The 17,605-nt window shown below is 43.0% G+C and overlaps 1 protein-coding gene across 1 annotated transcript in view; it reads right to left on the minus strand.

Moving 5' to 3' along the window:
- The window catches only part of DNAAF9 (dynein axonemal assembly factor 9), a 2,711,795-nt gene that overhangs the window by 26,494 nt on the left and 2,667,696 nt on the right, over positions 1–17,605 (minus strand). The gene's annotated exons all lie outside the window — the stretch shown is intronic.

Raw genomic sequence — 17,605 nt, forward strand, 5'->3', positions numbered from 1 at the left:
ATCTCATCCTCTTTGCTATTAATTTCACTATTTTCTTTAGCTAATCTTTGTCCTGTAACATAGGACAATTAAACCAAAAAAAATGCCCTTGGACATTACATTTACATTACCATCCATTAAATTGTGAACATGCTGCATTCTTCCTTCTATCACATTTAATGCTATTAACACTTCCCACCTCTAAGGTCATACATTTGTTTAATAAAATGCATTTTATATATATATATATATATATATATATATATGTGTGTGTGTGTGTGTGTGTGTGTGTGTGTATATATATATATATATATATAGTCCTTCCCATGGTGCAGTCTTTCTTTCTACTTCAGACATGAAGTTTTCTAATAAACAAGTTTCAAAAAGTCATTTCACAGAATCCTCAGTGCCCAGATGTACTAATGCTCTTATGTATTTTGTGCTACCTAAAGACAAAATTATATTGTCCAAAACATATCTATTTAAATAAAAGACAGCCTTCATTTTAATTCTTACCCCACGCTTCTTAGTTCTGCCCCTGTAAACATCTTTCTGTAACCACAACTGCTTGACTTCCCATTCTTACAGCATCAACATAAGATTTACTCATACACCGTTGCTGATGCATGCCTTTAAAACTAGTTACTCCACTAACCAAAAATCACACCAGTGTTTTCTTCTCTTTTATCTTCAAATTCCACTACTTTTCCTGTTGAAACTGTCACTTCTTCCATAACGTGATCAACTACTTCACTCTAGCTCAGTTCTGCTCCATTTTCTGGTTCACTTTGCTCTATCAAATTCAATAAATCCTGTGTTCATAATCCACCTCCTTCTAACTCTTACAATAACTTCCTCACTTCCTATAGTTTCAAATACATTTCGATCTGTTCTTCCAAAGCACACACTGCACCATCTCACAGCAACTTTCATCTTGGATTTCTCACAAGCAAGTCTGCAGCAACCTTCTTGCTCCACCTAGTGGCTGTGATGCAAAACAGCAAGAAAAGAGAGTAGGGTAGGTTTCCTGGTGCACTGGCAAAATGTTCACTAGTTAGTATAAATGCCACCTTGTGTGTCCCTTGAAATGGACATTGGAGTAGTGGGATTAACACAATCATCAAACAGTAAAAAAATAAATAAACGAATAAATAAAATAATTTGAAAGTAGTGTCTATCATGATGTTTTTCCCCCTCTAACTTGATAATAATCATCATTTAGTGGGCAATTGCAAGTGAAAATCACTCTTGAAAATGGATGCGAAATTTTATGTACATCCTAGTGAACAGAGATTCAAAGCAATCGTACAGTTGTGTAAAATCTTACCATAACAGTACACGTCTTTCTCTTTACTACTGCAATATTCATTACAATAGGGATCCCCTGCCAAGGGCACAACGAAGTTCTGCTAGTATACAAAGCTTTTACGGTGCTTTAAGGTATGTCATACATCACACGTATGCTCCTTGCACAGCGTAGAACATAACGGTGACATCCAGATGTATTATCCTCAGAACTGAGAGCCCCAGTAGGAATGCCAATCCAAGGAAAAGAGAGGTAATCAGTACATCCAGAACAGAAATGGACCAGGGGTAGACGGAAGGAATGAATATTGCAACAGTGAAGAGAAGGACATCTACCATTATTGCAAGATTTTACACAACTGTACTATGTCCTTTCATTTTACTGTTGCAGTATTCATTACAATAGAGTGCCAAAGCTGAGAAAGAAGAGAGGGAAAAGGAAGGACCAGCAGAGCTCTCTATGAAGCCATGAAGGATGGCCCTAGCAAATCCAGCTCTAGCTCTAGAAATTCCATCCAATTTGTAGTGCTTGGTAAAGGTATGCACAGAAGTCCAGGTAGCTGCCTCAAGAATAGAGTTAATATCCAAACCCTTGAAAAAAGTACCAGAAGAAGCCACAACATTAGTAGAATGAGCCTTAACAGAAGGAAGGCGTTTACCATGAAAGGAATAACAAAAATAAATGACTTTAGAAATCCAAGAAGAAATAGTCTACTTGGACACAGCTAATCTTAAGGACCTAGGATGAAAAGAAACAAAAAGTTGATCAGATTTCCTAAAAGTCTTATTCTTATTCAATTAAAATCTGAGTTGTCTATGCACATCCAACGTGTGCAGCGCCCCCTCAACTCTCAATGACAGATTGCGGAGAAGGAAAAAGGGTGGGCAAATGAATAGAGTGACTCAAGGACAACTCATTCACCACCTCGGGCATAAAAGAAGGATTAGTACACAAGTACACTCTGTCCTTATGAAACACCAAAAAAGGAGGACAAGCCATAAGGGCATGAAGTTCAGACAGCAGCCAGGTAGAAGTAAGAGCTAACAAAAGTACAGTCTTCCAAGAGGAATGTTGCAGGGAAGCTGAAGCTGTAGGCTCAAAAGGAGACTGATTCAGTTTTTCCAAAACAAAATTAAGATCCCAGGGAGGAGGAATAGGTTTCCTGGAAAGCCTAATATGAAGGATATCTTTAAGGAATTGTCTAGCCTTAAATCTGGAAGCTAAAGAAGGAGATGCAGGCAGACAAGCAGAGATAGCTGATAAGTGGGTCTTAACAGAGGAATAAGAAAACCCATCATTAAGCAATTCATACCGATAGAGAAAACCAAATGAACATCCACAGAAAGTGGATCCAGGTTACAAGAAAGACACCAAACAGAAAACCTCTTTCATTTGGATAAGTAACATTTCCTAGTACTGGGTTTCCTGGCATCCTGCAGGACCCTAACCACATCCTCAGAAAAAAGGTGTCTATGGGGAATCAAAATACTATCACTCACAGTGTCAGTTGAAGATTGGACAGGTGATGATGGATGAAAGATCCCTTGCAGAAGAAGAGGGAACCAATACTGTCTCAGCCAAAAGGGAGTCATCAACTAGATTTTAGGAGCATCCTGTTGAATACTGAACGGACCTTTTGGAATGAAGGGAAGGGGAGGAAAGCATAAAGAACCATCCCCTTCCAAGAAAAAGACAGGCCGTCCACCTTCCAAACCAGAGGACCTGGAACTCTGGCACACAAAAGAGGAAGTTTTCTGTTCAGAGGGGAAGCAAAAAGATTTATCTGAGTACCCCAATGGTGGACAATTTCCAGAAACACATCCCTCTAAAGCATCCACTTGTGGGATTGAGTTAAGGACCTGCTCAGAGTGTCTGCCAAAATATTTTAACCTGAGGGAATGTAAAAAGCCTGAAGAGTCACTTGATACTGAATAGCACATTCCCACACCAAGAGTGCCAAATGGCAAAGAAGATAAGATCTTGCCCCTGTGTTTGTTTACATTTCACATCACTGTGGTATTATCTGTAAACACCTTAAGAGATCTCGGGAAGAAAAGAGGATGACAAGCCTGAAGAGCCAGCAGAAGAGCTCATGTCTTTGCCACTGATGTGCTCTTTCGGTAGATGAAGCGTCCAAACCCCCTGCACCTTTAGGGAGCCAAAAGCTGCTCTCTATCCCACATCTGAAGCTGCTGTCAACAACTCCTGAGAGGGAAGAGGGAGAGGAAAAGGGAGCCTTGGATGTAGACACAAAAGCTGAATCCACCACTGAAGCTCCTTCTTTAGAAAGGTAGAAGAGGAACTACAAACTCTAAGGGGTGTGCATGTTGAAACCAAACTAACTTCAGAAACCACTGAAATTATCTCATGCGGGGTTTGGCCAACAGTAGCATAGGAAACAACCCAGCTGTTACAGCAGCCAGATGAAGAAGATTTTGAAAGTAGGAAATGAGTGTTAAGGGCTTGGGAGGAGGCAGGGATGCCAGCACAGGTACAGTCTGGATCCTGAACCCCAGAAAAACATGGTCTTGAAAAGAAGTCACAAAAGACTTTTTGAAGTTTATTGTGAACCCCAGACTTTGCAGAAAGGAAATGGCAAAATGAAGATTTTGCAACAGGATTTCTGGAAAGGATGCCTGAAAGAGGAGGTCATCCAAGTAATGAAAGACATGGATCCCCCTGAAGCCTGCAAAAATCAATCACAGGAGCGAAGCATTTGGTGACTACCCTTGGGGCAGCAGAAAGGCCAAAGGTCAAAGCACAAAACTGAAAATGCCATGAAGCTACAGAGAAATGTTAAAACTTCAGAAAAGTGCTTAGATGACAGAGGTTTAGAACTGGTCTCCAAGTACCCTCTTTTCTAGGTGCTAGAAACATTCTAGAGTAAAACACTCTCCCCCTTTGGGACACAGGCACCTCTTGAATAGTACCCTGAGTCAAAAGGTCCTGAAGCACCTCTGGAAAGGAGGAGAGTTGTTCCTAAGGAAGGCCGAGGAATACCCATAAAAAGGGGGAAGGGATTTCCAAACCATGAAATAAACCTGGTGGATAATGGACATAACCCAGGAATCCTGAGTAATCTGTAGCCAAACAGGAAAAGAATGAAAGAATGAGAGAGGTGAAGAGAAAGAGAAAAATGGCTGGTAAGAATAGGATTGTCAGTACATGGTTCATCAGGAAAAGGAGACTTCTGAGGCAAAGAAGTCTGAGTAGCCTTCGCAGGAGGAGCCCACTTGCTACTCTTTTTGCCCTTAGGAGGATGGCAAGATTGCCTGCAAACAAAGGCTGACTTATTGGGGTAGTTTCTCTGAAATTTAGGCAGAGGAGAAACAAACACATGCTTAAGTTCCTGTAAAGCCTTGTCCTTTTCCTGACAGAAGTTAAACAAATCATCAGCAGCCTCGCCAAACAAGTGTTTATTATCTAGAGGAGCATCCATCAACCTAGCCTTAATATCATCACGCAAAGGTTGAAGCCAAAGCCAAGAATACCTTCTCATCACTGAAACAAAAACAGCAACCCTAGAGGAAGCATCTGCTGCATTATAACTATACTTGATAAAATGATGAGCTACCTGGGAAGAAGTCCCTAACAGAGAAAGGGAAGATCAGAAATAACCTGACAGGCCTGGTATAGGACAGCCAACAAGTACCTGGACATATGGGTCTGATAATTAACAGCCCTAAAAGCCAAGGTAGCAGCTGTATAATCCTTCTTGCCTAGCCTTTCCATGGTTCTGCTATCTTTATCAGCGGGCAGTAACTTAGGAGAAGGAAGCAATTGAGATGGCTTGTCAGAAGCTATAGACACCACCAAGGGGTCAGCAGAAAGACACCTGTACAAAAATGTACAGTCCTCAGGCACCCTATAGCATCTGTCAGATATCTTGGGGGCAGGGGGCTATGAGTCTGGAGCCTTAGAAGCATGAGAAAATGCATCCAACAAGGCAGCCGAAACAAGATGAACAGCAGAAGGTCTGCATCTGCACAACATACCTTTTTTTATATCCCAGAAACCTGAGCATAATCCCATTTAAATAACTCTTCGTCTTAGAGACAGTGCCCCTAAAATAAATCTCTTTAAAGGAATTAACAAGACTGGTAGATTCGTCTTCTTCCGATCCATAATCCAAAGGAGAGGGAATCTGAGATGAGTAAGCAAGGGATTCCTCATCCGAAAAGTACAGTTTTGTACCTACCATAAATGTAGATGTTCGAAGATCCACATTGCTGCAGTCCTAACACTTGGGTAGTCCGCTGTCCCAGTCGGCCCGAATACCAAAGTATAAGGCTGACGTCGGTCAAGGCGCATTAGTCTGACGTCAGGACGTCAGGGTACAAATGCGCATGACCGACGTCATATCCTCAGTCTTTTCTTGCCCCAGATGTCAGAAGACCCTAAAAAGATAAGGCCAAAACCAAAAAACACCAAACACTCCTGTACCAAATATATGTACAATATATACAAATTTACAGAAGTACAACCCCACCCACACAACCACCCCTAAACACAGAGGGGAAGGAGGGAGGGTAAATTGGACTGCAGCAATGTGGATCTTCGAACATCTACATTTATGGTAGGTACAAAACTGTACTATGTTCTTCATCCCACATTGCTGCAGTCCTAACACTTGGGTAGAATCCCAAAGCAGAGGTAAGGGAGGCTGGCAAATCATAAAGAAGCTGGAGCTGTCAACATGCCCTGCAAAATAGCCGTGGCAAAACCAGCCCTAGATTTAGAATAGAGAGGCAGGTGGTAATGCTTAGAGAAAGTATGCACTGAACTCCAAGTAGCTGCCTCCAAAATATCCTTAGTTGCCACCCCCCTTAGAAATGCTGTTGAAGTGGCAGTAGCCCTAGTGGAATGAGGCCTAATCCCAGCTGGAATCTCCTTGCCATGATGGGAATAACAAAATGCAATGCAAAACCCAATCCACTTAGAAATAGTTTGTTTTGACACAGGCTTGCCCTGAGAACTCAAAGCAAAAGAAACAAACAACTGCTGAGACTGCCTAAAATCCTTAGTCCTGCTTAAATAATAACGCAACTGCCTGTGTACATCTAAAGTGTGCAAAATCTTTTCCCCTTATTTTGGGGATCTGCATAAAAAGTAGGCAAATGAATAGTTTGGTTTAAAGCCACACTAGAGACCACCTTAGGCATAAAGGAAGGATTAGTGCGTAATGATACCCTATCCTTATGGAAAATCAAAAAGGCTCAACCGCCATAAGGGCCTGCAATTCAGAAACCCTTCTTGCAGAAGTAATGGCCAACAAAAAGCAGTCTTCCATGACAAGTATTTCAATTCAGCAGTAGCCGCGAGGCTCAAAAGGTTGTAGAGTAAGTTTCTCCAACACAAAATTGAGGTCCCAAGCAGGAGTAGGAGCTCTACGTGGGGTCTTATATTCTTTGCCCCTCTAAGAAATTGCTTGAACAAAGGATGAGAAAACAATGGTGGGTCACAATCATAGTGAGCTGAAATCGCTGCAGCATGAATCTTAATGGAAGAGAAAGACAAACCTTTGTCCAATAACTCAGTAAGATATTGAAGAGCCACACTCAAATTAGGCTCAGAAACCTCCAAATCCTTTGCTGCACTCCAAAATAAAAATCTCTTCCATTTTTCTGCGTACACTTTCCTTGTACTAGGTCTTCTGGCTTCCATAATCACATTCAAAACTTGTTGAGGAAGTTGAGACCTGCTGTGTTTCAAAACAGAATATGCCAGGCTGTTAGATGAAGAGAGTGAAGCTTGACATTGAGTAGATGGCCGCCCCTCTGAGACAATAGGTGTGGAATCAAAGGTAAAGGCCATGGAGGCTTCCTTACCAGACTCCTCAGTAATGGGTACCAGTGTTGCCGAGGCCAATCTGGAGCTATTAAAATCATCCTTGGCTTGTCTTGTCTGACCTTTAGGAGTACCTTTGGGAGGAGAGGCAGAGGTGGAAAGGCATACACATGAAGATTTTTCCAACTGAAAGAAAGAGCATCCACTTTCCAAGCTGTGTGATGAAACCTTTTCGTGCAAAACTTTGGCAACTGGTGGTTTAGTGGAGAAGCGAACAGATCTATGTCTGGAGTTCCCCATGACACTGTCAATTTCGAAATACATGAAGATCCAGTTTCCACTCGTGGGGATCCATGATTTGCCTGCTTAACACATCTGCTAAGGAGTTCTGTGCTCCCGGCAGAAACCTTGCCTGAAGATTTAGTTGCAAGCTGAGCGCAGTCTCCCACAAAATCATTGCTTGCCTGCATAGAGGATAAGAATGTGTTCCCCCTTGTTTGTTGATGTACCACATGACAGTTGTGTTGTCTGTTAGAATCAACACCTGCCCTGGAAGAAGTAACTCCTTGAAAGCCATTAATGCAAACTGGACTGCTAACATCTCCTTCATGTTGATATGTAGATGCTGTAGTCTGGCAGGCCACTTGTCTTGTATCCACTTTCCATTCAGATGAGCTCCCCAAGCTATGTCTGATGCATCTGTCGTTAGAATTTGACTCGCCTCTGGCCGGGTCACAGAGAGCCCCTTGTTTAAGTGACATTCCTGAGCCCACCACAAAAATTCCTTTTGAATGCAAGGTATTATTTGAATGACAGTGTCCAAATCCTGGCAGTGCTGTTTCCATACATTTTTGAGATACCATTGCAGCTTCCTCATATGCAGTTTGGCATTGGGAAGCACCAGAATACAAGATGCCATGAACCCTAAGGCTTGAAGGACTGTCCTTGCAGTCAGCCCGGACTGAAGAGATAGTTGATGGAAGTAAAGAGACAGATTCTTTTGTTTGTCCGGGGTTAAAAAGGCCATCTGGGTTGCTGTATTCAGTCTCACACCCAGAAAGCACATGTCTTGAGAGGGTACTAGACTGGACTTTATTTCGTTCACAGAATACCCCAGGCATCTTAGCACTGCTATCACATATTCCAAATGTTGAAAAAGGTCTTCCTTTTCTTGAGCCAGAATCAGGCAGTCGTCCAAGTAAGGATAGATTTGTATTCCTTTTAGCCTGAAGTAAGCTATCACTGGAGCCAGAACGTTTGTGAATACTCTGGGCGCAGTAGATAAGCCAAAGGGCAATGCAGAGAACTGATAATGAGAATTCCCAGCTCGAAAACGCAGATACTTCCTGCAACTTAGTCTGATAGGCACATGAAGGTAAGCCTCCTTGAGATCTAAAGTTACCATCCAGTGATCTTTTCCCAGCAGAGGTAGAAGCTGTTGTAACGTCAACATTTTGAACTTGGGAATGTCCAGATAAGTGTTGAGGATAGATAAATCCAAAATTGGTCTCCACGTGTTCCCCTTTTTGGTACTAGGAACAGGCGAGAATAAAATCCTAGGCCCCTTTCTGGCACAGGAACCGGCTGAATGGCCCCTATTTGGAGTAACAGAGAAATTTGCTTGTGAGCCTCTTTTCTTTGTAGAGGAGGAATGTCTGGCATGCCTTTGAAAGGAGGCAAGGTATGGAAATAAAACCTGTAACCGTGGTGAATGATATCTAATACCCATCTGTCTTGGGTAATTAAACTCCAATTTTCTTTGAAAAGTGCCAGCCTTCCTCCCAAAGGTGCTGCCAGGCGAGAAGGCTCTGGCAGCTGAAAAGGCAGGTCATTGGGTCTGATTACGAAAGGACTGACCCCTGCCCTCACCAGAAGACTGAGCAGGTGAACTCCTGTTCTAGGCCTAAAAGAACCTTGAGCTCTGCCCCTACCACGTCTAGACCTACCCCTAGACTGGGAATCATAAGAAGGATATGTCCACCCCTTAGTAGGCCAATTTCTACTAAACTTCGGAGGCTGAACCTGCAAAAAATCTTTAACAGTCTGCATAGACTTAGCCTTGTCCTCCATTTTCTTTAAAACTGCTTCCACAGGCGAACCAAACAACACATCAGATTGTAACGGAGCATCCAAAATCCTTGTCTTAACATGCTCAGCCAAATTCTGATCCCTCAGCCAAGCGTGCCTGCGAAGAACAGAACCAGTGGCAGCCACCCTCGAAGAGGCCTCTACAGCATCAAAACCACATTGCAAAGAATGCTTACCCACCTGTTCAGAAACATGAACTAAATCCTGCAACTCTTTACACTCAATACCTTCCGCCAGAGCATCCACCTTAGACTTCAATTGTGAAAGGAGATAATTTTGGTATTTTAACATGTGGAACTGGCAATTCAAAGCCCTCATGGCTAAAGTGGAAGAAGTATACACCTTCTTTCCCCATCTATCCAAAGCCCTTGCCTCTTTATCAGGAGGAACAGGATTTTTAACAACAGAAGCCTTAACACCTTTAGGCCCCTGAGAAACAGTTTCTGGGTCTGCCCTAGGACTCTTAAAAAGATACTTATGAGCTTCAGGCACCCTATAATACCTATCCGGTTTAACTGGGGCAGGAGGCAAAGAATCAGGGTTCAATGAAGCCTCTGCAAAAACATCTTCCACCACATCCAGAACAGGAGGTATAGCCAAAGGCCTATGCTGGGGTAAAAACAAAAATTCCCTAAGCCTTTTCCTGGAATCAGAGAAATCTTGACCTTCCCATTTAAAATGCTCCCTCATGGAATGAAGAGTCTCTGAAAAAGAAAAATCCTCAGGAGGAGAAGCCGAAGGAGTAGAATCATCTACATCAGAATCAGAATAAGGAGGATACTCCTGTAAGTCTTCAGCCGAAGACTCAGAAGCCTCCGAACATTGCTCAAAACTCTCAAGCTCAGGTTCCACCCTAGGCCTCTTATCAGGAGGGGGCATAGAACCTCTAATCATAGTAATCAAATCTTCTGCCATTTTAAGCATATGTTTCTTAGGCAGAGACCCTGAAAAACTAGGAGAAACACCCACTGAAGTTAAACCTGGCCTGCATCTCGAAGAAGCCTTGGAAACAGAAGGGGAGGGCCTAACCACCTTAGGAAGGGAGGGGAGAACAGCTACCTGAGAAGCCCCCTCAGCCTGGCCTGCCTCCTGAGAGGACACATCTTGTAACAGTAAAGTCTCTCCCTGAGACTCCAAAGAAACTTCTGGCAGAACCTCCGGCTCCACCGAGCCCCCTAAAGAACCGACGTCCGGGACAGACGGTTCTTCCAACCTAGGCTTTGCTGCTTTGTCCTTGCGCTTTTTAGACGAAGCGGGCGTCGGAGCATCCGACGGCATTTTATAATTACAACGCTTCCCAAAAACTAACCTGGCACAGTCTAATCTTCTCTTTATAGTGCGTTTGTTAAATCTAGCACAAGAGCGACATCCAACAACGTCGTGCTCAGGCCCTAAGCAAGGTATACACAAGATATGGTAATCCCTATGAGGTATCTGTTTCCCACAAGAAATACAGTTATTCACTTTTTCTGACATCCGGTTAAATACTGAGGCAAGAAAAAACCAAAATATTCCCCAACGGGGTACTTAGCCAACTTTGATTTGGTCTGAAACTCCGACTTCAGAAAATTTCAGAACGCCAACCTGCACTCGCAATACTGCTTCTGCATCGGACCATGCGGCAAAAAAGACTGAGGATATGACGTCGGTCATGCGCATTTGTACCCTGACGTCCTGACGTCAGACTAATGCGCCTTGACCGACGTCAGCCTTATACTTTGGTATTCGGGCCGACTGGGACAGCGGACTACCCAAGTGTTAGGACTGCAGCAATGTGGGATGAAGAACATCTGCCTCCACCTCAGAGGAATCCTGTTCTCTGGGTCTTTTAAAGGGGGTAGAGGACTAAGGGCGGGTTGGAACAGAAACTCCCTGAGAATGTTTTAAAACCATTAAAGCACTAAACAAGTCCTGAGTTAAGGCCTGACATTCACTCTGTAGATCCTTAGGAGAAATATGTGTAGTCTTCTGTTTTTGCTTCAATCGGATATCCGCCTTATAAATTTTTAGAAGGCTCCGAACCAGGATGGCATTCAACAATGGTAGTAGGAACTTCTCTGACTGAGATTTGAGGACCCCCCCCCCCAAACAGGCCCCTCGGAGATAATCATCCATGGTTCCCCTGAACATCCGAAGTGGACATCTGCAATGCCTCCTCAGATGTGTTTTAAGTTGGATCCCCGCCGGCCTCTGTCACAACGATAAAGCTGGGTAAACCTCCAAGCATTCACTCGCCTCGAGAGAGACATCCAGCAGAGGATGAACAGCAGAAGATTCTGGCCTAAATTTCTTGCCCTTCTTCTTCAAAGCTGGCTGTCCCTCGGAGCTGTAAGTTCCTTTCACAGTATCCTCAGTAAAACGTTGGTTTTACAGATAAAGTGCCAAAGCAGAAAGTGTACTATGAAGGGCCTTACGAACAAAGGCCTGACAAATAGAGCAAGATGTATGGTCCTGTGAAGTGCCAAGGCAAAACAGACACTGTTTGTGGTGGTCTTTACGGGGAATCTGTCTCCCACACTGGCATCTACCCTTCTTGGATGACATGAAACCCCACAAGTAACAATATAATAAAAGGAAGATAAGTAAAACAAAACCCCAATGGGGCATTCATCTGCAATGGCTTGGTGAATCAGCAACAGAACAGGCATTCAGACCGATGATAAAAAGACGGCGTTCAGACTGGCGGCAATGAAGTTCCGAGGATGGTACGACTAGGCATCATCTTTATGCCCTACTCTATGTGAGGAGCATACAAGTGATGTAAGGTGTACCTTAAAGCAACCTAAAGGCTTTGGTATACTGGCTGGAAGTCAGGCCACCCTTAGCAGAGGATCCCTATTGTAATGAATACAGCAACAGTGAAATGGAAGGACATCTTATTTTATTCTTATTACTACGGCAGGGTTTACACAACGCATGTGTGTATCTATATTACATCTATCTGTCAATCTATCTACCTATATATCTATTTAATTCTATCTTTACATATGTGTGGCTCACCTACATGTCAAATTTATTTATCTAGCCTTTGTTGACTTCTTTTTAGGGGGGGACCCAAGGTGATGGTGTACAGACTAGAGAGAAACTTGGCCATAGGATTCCCCTGCTCTTAATGATAAGCACCACGGGATCTTTTACATCCAATTGAGCTGCCATCAACTCAGGCAGATGGGTCCTTGGCTTAATTTCTAATCAAAAGAACAGCATACTAAGAAATGATAGGTTTATAAAGAAGTTATGTACTTACCATAATGTTCCATCTGTGTTGTCCATTTTCTTTCTTACTCAACTCTTGGGTTCGGATCTGATTCTCAGATCTGACTTGGGCACGTCTACTAGCTCATGATGTACTGAAAGCTCTCGAGCTCTTCCCTTTCACAGAATGCCCTAGTCCCTACCATACCTCAGATCTTTTTTGCTGCCCCTTATATCTGTAGAGCAGTAAAAAGGAACAAAGGAATAAAATAACTGGTAAAATCTGGGACTGAAACAAAGGAACAATATTCCTTCACCAAAAGAAAACAATGAGGGAGTTGGTGGAAGGGTAGTTGAGGAAGAATGAAAATGGAAAACACAGATGGAACGTTATGGTGAGTACATAACTTCTTTATCTGATGATGTCAATTTTCATTCGTTCCTCAACTCTTGGGACACAGTCCCCAGCTACCTAAACCCCTGGAGGACTCTAAGGAAGGATATTCCTTAGTATCGCTGAGCCAAATAATGCTTTGCCCCTAGAGACCAGTTCTAATTTGCAATGTAGCCCCAAGCTGCCGCTGCATAAACATCATCTAGAGAAGATCTAGACAAAAAAGCTGAAGTAGCAGCCATAGATCTAGTGAAATTTGCTCTTGGTTGTTTGGGCAAGGACATGCCCATTTGTTTTATAAACAAATGTAATACAATCAGTCAATCAATTAGTTAATGTCACTTTAGAGACTGATTTGTCCAATTCTGAATCCAAAAAGGACACAAACAGTGGATCTGTTTATCTAAAACCTTTTGTTCTATGTAAATAAAACTAATTTGTCTGCGAACGTCCAATAGGTGTAACATATACTCTTCTTTCTTTGAAAATTTTGGAAAGAAGACTGGCAGGTTGATAGTTTGACTGATATTAGATTGTGACACAGCCTTAGGAAGAAAGGAAGGATTGGTTCTCAACAATACTCTATCTTTATGAAAAAGCAAATAAGGGGGTTTAAAAGTCAAGGCCTGTAATTCTGAAACTCTTCTGGCAGAGGTAATACGAGTTAGCTACTAAAAAGATGGTTTTCCAAGTTACAAATTTTAGCTTTGTCTAAGCTGAAGGTTCAAATGGAGACTGGGTTAGACCTTGCAAGACTACATTTAAATCCCAAGGGGGAGAAGGCACTTTAAGTAGCGGTCTAAAGAGAAAGGTTCCCCTTAAAAAAGCTCTGCACAGTTTGGAGGATGCTAGAGATTAATTATTTACTCCCATATGAAGGTTGGAGATGGCAGTTAACTGTACTTTAACAGTAGAAGAGCTAGCTCTTTCACTGAAAATTGAGGCTAAAAATTCCAGACCTTTAGATATAGGAGTGAAAAAGGGATGTAAATGTTTTTGTTGCACCCAAATTACAAATGTTTTCCATTTGCTTTTGCACAGTTTCCTAGTGGAAGCTTTGTGGGATGATAAAAGAATGTGATGGACTGGGGAGGAGAGCCTGGTCTGTTTAGCATTCAACAGAACTGGCAAAACTATGCAGCAAATATTATGCCTGGAATGTCTAGGTAAATCAAGTCTGTCGGGTGAGATAGGAGATTTGGAGTTGAATCCAGAAACCATGTACGATGAAGAAGATGAAGCCAAAGTAAGGGAAAACAAACTTGTCAAGGCCAATAAGGAGCAATGAGGACTGCTGTGCTCTTCAATCGAGATGCTTTCTGAAGAAATGTGGGGATTAGAGGTAATGGGGATAGGCATAAAGGAGACTAGAGGGCCATACGTGAAGTAGAGCATCTCTCTGTGATTCCCCTGGTGACTCTCTTCTCTAGCAGCTTTTGTATTTCTAGTGCTGCTGCTTTCATCTGACTGGGTGGAACATTGGGATATTTGCATACTGATGGAGGTGGAAGGGAAAAGGGAATTAAATAATCACCGGAAATAATTCTATGCACCCATGTATCTTTAGTGATGTCTACTTAGGCTCTCTGGTGCAGGGATAAATGACCCCTGATTCTCAATTGGGCCTCCTTAAGGAGCGCTAGTAGGGTCTGTCAGAGAAGGAATGTCTTGACCCTTGGTTCTGTGGGCCTGCTGTGCCACGTGAGTGGCATCTTCCATTTGAGTTCTCCCCTCTGTCTCTGGGGGAACCATCTCCACTTGGTTCTTGAAATGGACCCTGGGATTTCATAAACAAAATTTTTCATTCTCCTCATTGGTTTCTGGAGAAGATCTTTTGAGGGGTTGAAAAATGTACTCCTACTGCACAGAGGGTCTTTCCATTCTGTTTGCACCTAGAGAGTGTGTCCTTCACATCTGGGCCGAATAAGGAGGTTCCATCAACAACAGCATTAACCAAAGAGGACCTGAAGGCCTCTGCAAAGTCACAAAAGAGCATCCAGGCATGTCTCCTAATAGAAATGCCTGAACCCACTACCCTTGAGGTACCTTCAGCTGCATGAGAGATAAGACTTATAGGCGAATTAGAAATGGATTGCAGGGTTACCAACTGCAAAGATACAGAAGCCAAAGTCTCAGCAGCAGTGGTTCCATAAAGGGATTTTGACAGTTCCTTTATCAAGTCCCTCTGTATACACACACTTCCCAAATCTGTCCAAAGCCCTAGGTTCCCTGTCAGGGAGATGGGTAAAGGAACTCCACTCCGCAAGCTCCTTCTTGGTGGCTGCTGCCATGACCATAGCATCTATGGGCACTCCCTTGCTCCAAACTCCTTTCCTGCAGGTGGTGCCAGAATCCAGTCCAGTATTTTCAGGACTGGCTCAGCTGCATCTGGCTCCTTCCATACCCACCTAGTGATCAACTCAATGAGCTGATCAGTGGGAAGGGTTACCCAGGAGGTTGACAGGCCATACCTAAAGGTCTCCAGGAATACAGATTTTTCTGGGGAAGGATTATCAGTAGACCAACCACCCCTCTGCTTAAGAATCTCAAGGATGTCGCTGAATGAGATGTCATCAGGTGATGATCTTGGGGAACCTTCCCCTTCATCAAAATCAGTGTCTTTTGTGACAGACTCCTAAAGTGAGTCTAAGTGCCTCCTCCTGCACTTCCTCGTCCTAGCAACTTCTTCAGTGGGATGCTCTGTAGACGTATCAGAAGAAATAGTAACACCCTGATGGGTAACCTGGAGACTTTGGGCTAGCTGTCCCTGTGGCACAGAATACTGAGGCTCAGGATGCAGAGACGTGTGGGATCCAGAGGGGAGATCTGAGGGGGTAGGGATCATCCATCCTGCAAAAGCAAAGAACACCTTCTCCACCATCTCAAAGGCAGAAAACTCCGAGAAGAAGGAAACTGACGGGACCGAGGTGTGCGATGCTGAGGCTCCAAGGGGAAGAGACAGCTCCGATATCTTCGGAGTCAGCTTTAACACCTCAGATCTGACAGGGACCCTTGGGTTCCAAGAGTTGTCCAGCTCCGAAACCATCACAGTCAGAGCACTCAGACAGCCTCAGAGTTGAAGATACTAAAATCTTTGGAAATGAGCCAGATGGTTCCAACAGACTTGGATCCAAGGGCTCCAAAATGATAGGTCAGACTAGAAAAGGAGCCAAGACTGGTGGAGTAGTACAAATAGGGACTTCCTTACCCAAAATGGTAGGAACTGGCAAAATTCCCATCTGTATCTGCGCCAAGAGAAATTTCCTCATCATTCTGTCCACATCAGCCAATGTCAGACTTCTGGAAGAAAGAGAAGAAGTTACTGATGGGGACCTAGAGTGCCGGTAGGACCCAAGACACAGGGATGGTACAACAGAGGGGGAATACCTGGTCCTGAGCAAAGCCTTCTGATCCAAAAAAGCTAGGATCTGAGGAAGCCATTTTTGACAGATGCCAGCTGAACTGGAACAGTCTTCAGATCTGACTTTGTGATTTTCTGTGGTGGTTCTGTGGTAGGATCTGATGAGGGAGTCAAGGGTCCAGATGTCCCTGAAGGCTTAGCTGAAGGCAAATTAACCTTAGGTTTGGGGGGGGGGGCTGAGCCCAAGAAATAACCTCTGAAAAGGAAGAGGGTAATAGTCCTTTCAGAATTTTTTTTTGTTTTGAGATTGCTCATGGATTGAAGGCCTTGCAGGTGAAATAATCCACCTGTAAATGGTCTGGGCCCAAACAGCAGATGCACAAAGCATGCGCACTGGAGAGAGGCAACTTGTACCCACATTTCTGACACTTTTTACAGCAAGATGATCCTTTTTAGAAATAAAAAAAAAATAGAAGAAAATTGTAGAAAAGAAGTTTCTTTTCCTCTTTTTTTTTAGTTTTTATCTACTAAAAGGCAAAAATGCCAGCAATTGTAAATATAATTACTCTAAAAGCATGTAAAGAGGGAAAAGGGGGAAAAAACTTACCAACTATGGTAAGAAAACTACACTAAAAACATGTAAAAGGGAGATATTAGTGATAGGAAACAGTAAGAAATTTAGGATTACTATAGGAAATAAAGAAAATAATTGCTTATCTTCCCACTCTACTCAAACACTCGAGAGTTCAAAGTGACCACATCCAAATGTGAAAGCAGCAAATGAGATTTGAGGTATGTTAGGGGTTGGTGCATTATGGGTAAGGGAGGAGCTTGAGAGCTTTTTAGAGGCCATGAGCTAAAATAATGGCAGAACCAGATCTGAACCCAACTGCTGAGGAATGAATGGAAACTGACAATATCAGACTGGTAGACTTATGATGTCTCATCTTCATTCAGTTCAAACTTTCAGTTGTTGGATCTGACTGGATCTGATCTTGGCTCCTTTTCCTAATGCTGTGGACTTGAGGCTCTGACTCCCTCCCTGTCCATAACTCCCTCCTCTCAGACTGAGTTTGCAAGCATATCCCTAAACATTATCTCCATCCTTTGACTAAAAAACTCTACGGTAGGATTAGGAAATATATTCATACCTATAGCAAGGTACTACGCGGAAAATTTCAGAGACAGGGATTTAGATGAGGTTTGTCTGAACACTGGAAGCTTTCAGTGAAAATATTGGAAGGGGGAAGATGGGAGACATGTTGAAATGGATGAAAATGAGACAACACGGATTTATTGTTATGGTAAGTAGATAACTTTCATATCTGATGTTGTCTATTTTCTTCCAATTCAACATTTGGGACAGATTCACAAGCTGAAGAACACCCAGGTGGCATCAGAGAAAGATGATCATGAGAATACTGGAAATAAAAGAAGAATGTGATCTAACCCACATGTTCGATTTGTAATGAGATACAAAGTTATGGAGAGTGGA

Source organism: Protopterus annectens, chromosome 2.part2 (assembly GCF_019279795.1).
Source record: "Protopterus annectens isolate FY-2018-M chromosome 2.part2, PAN1.0, whole genome shotgun sequence".
Taxonomy (NCBI): Eukaryota; Metazoa; Chordata; order Ceratodontiformes; family Protopteridae; genus Protopterus; species Protopterus annectens.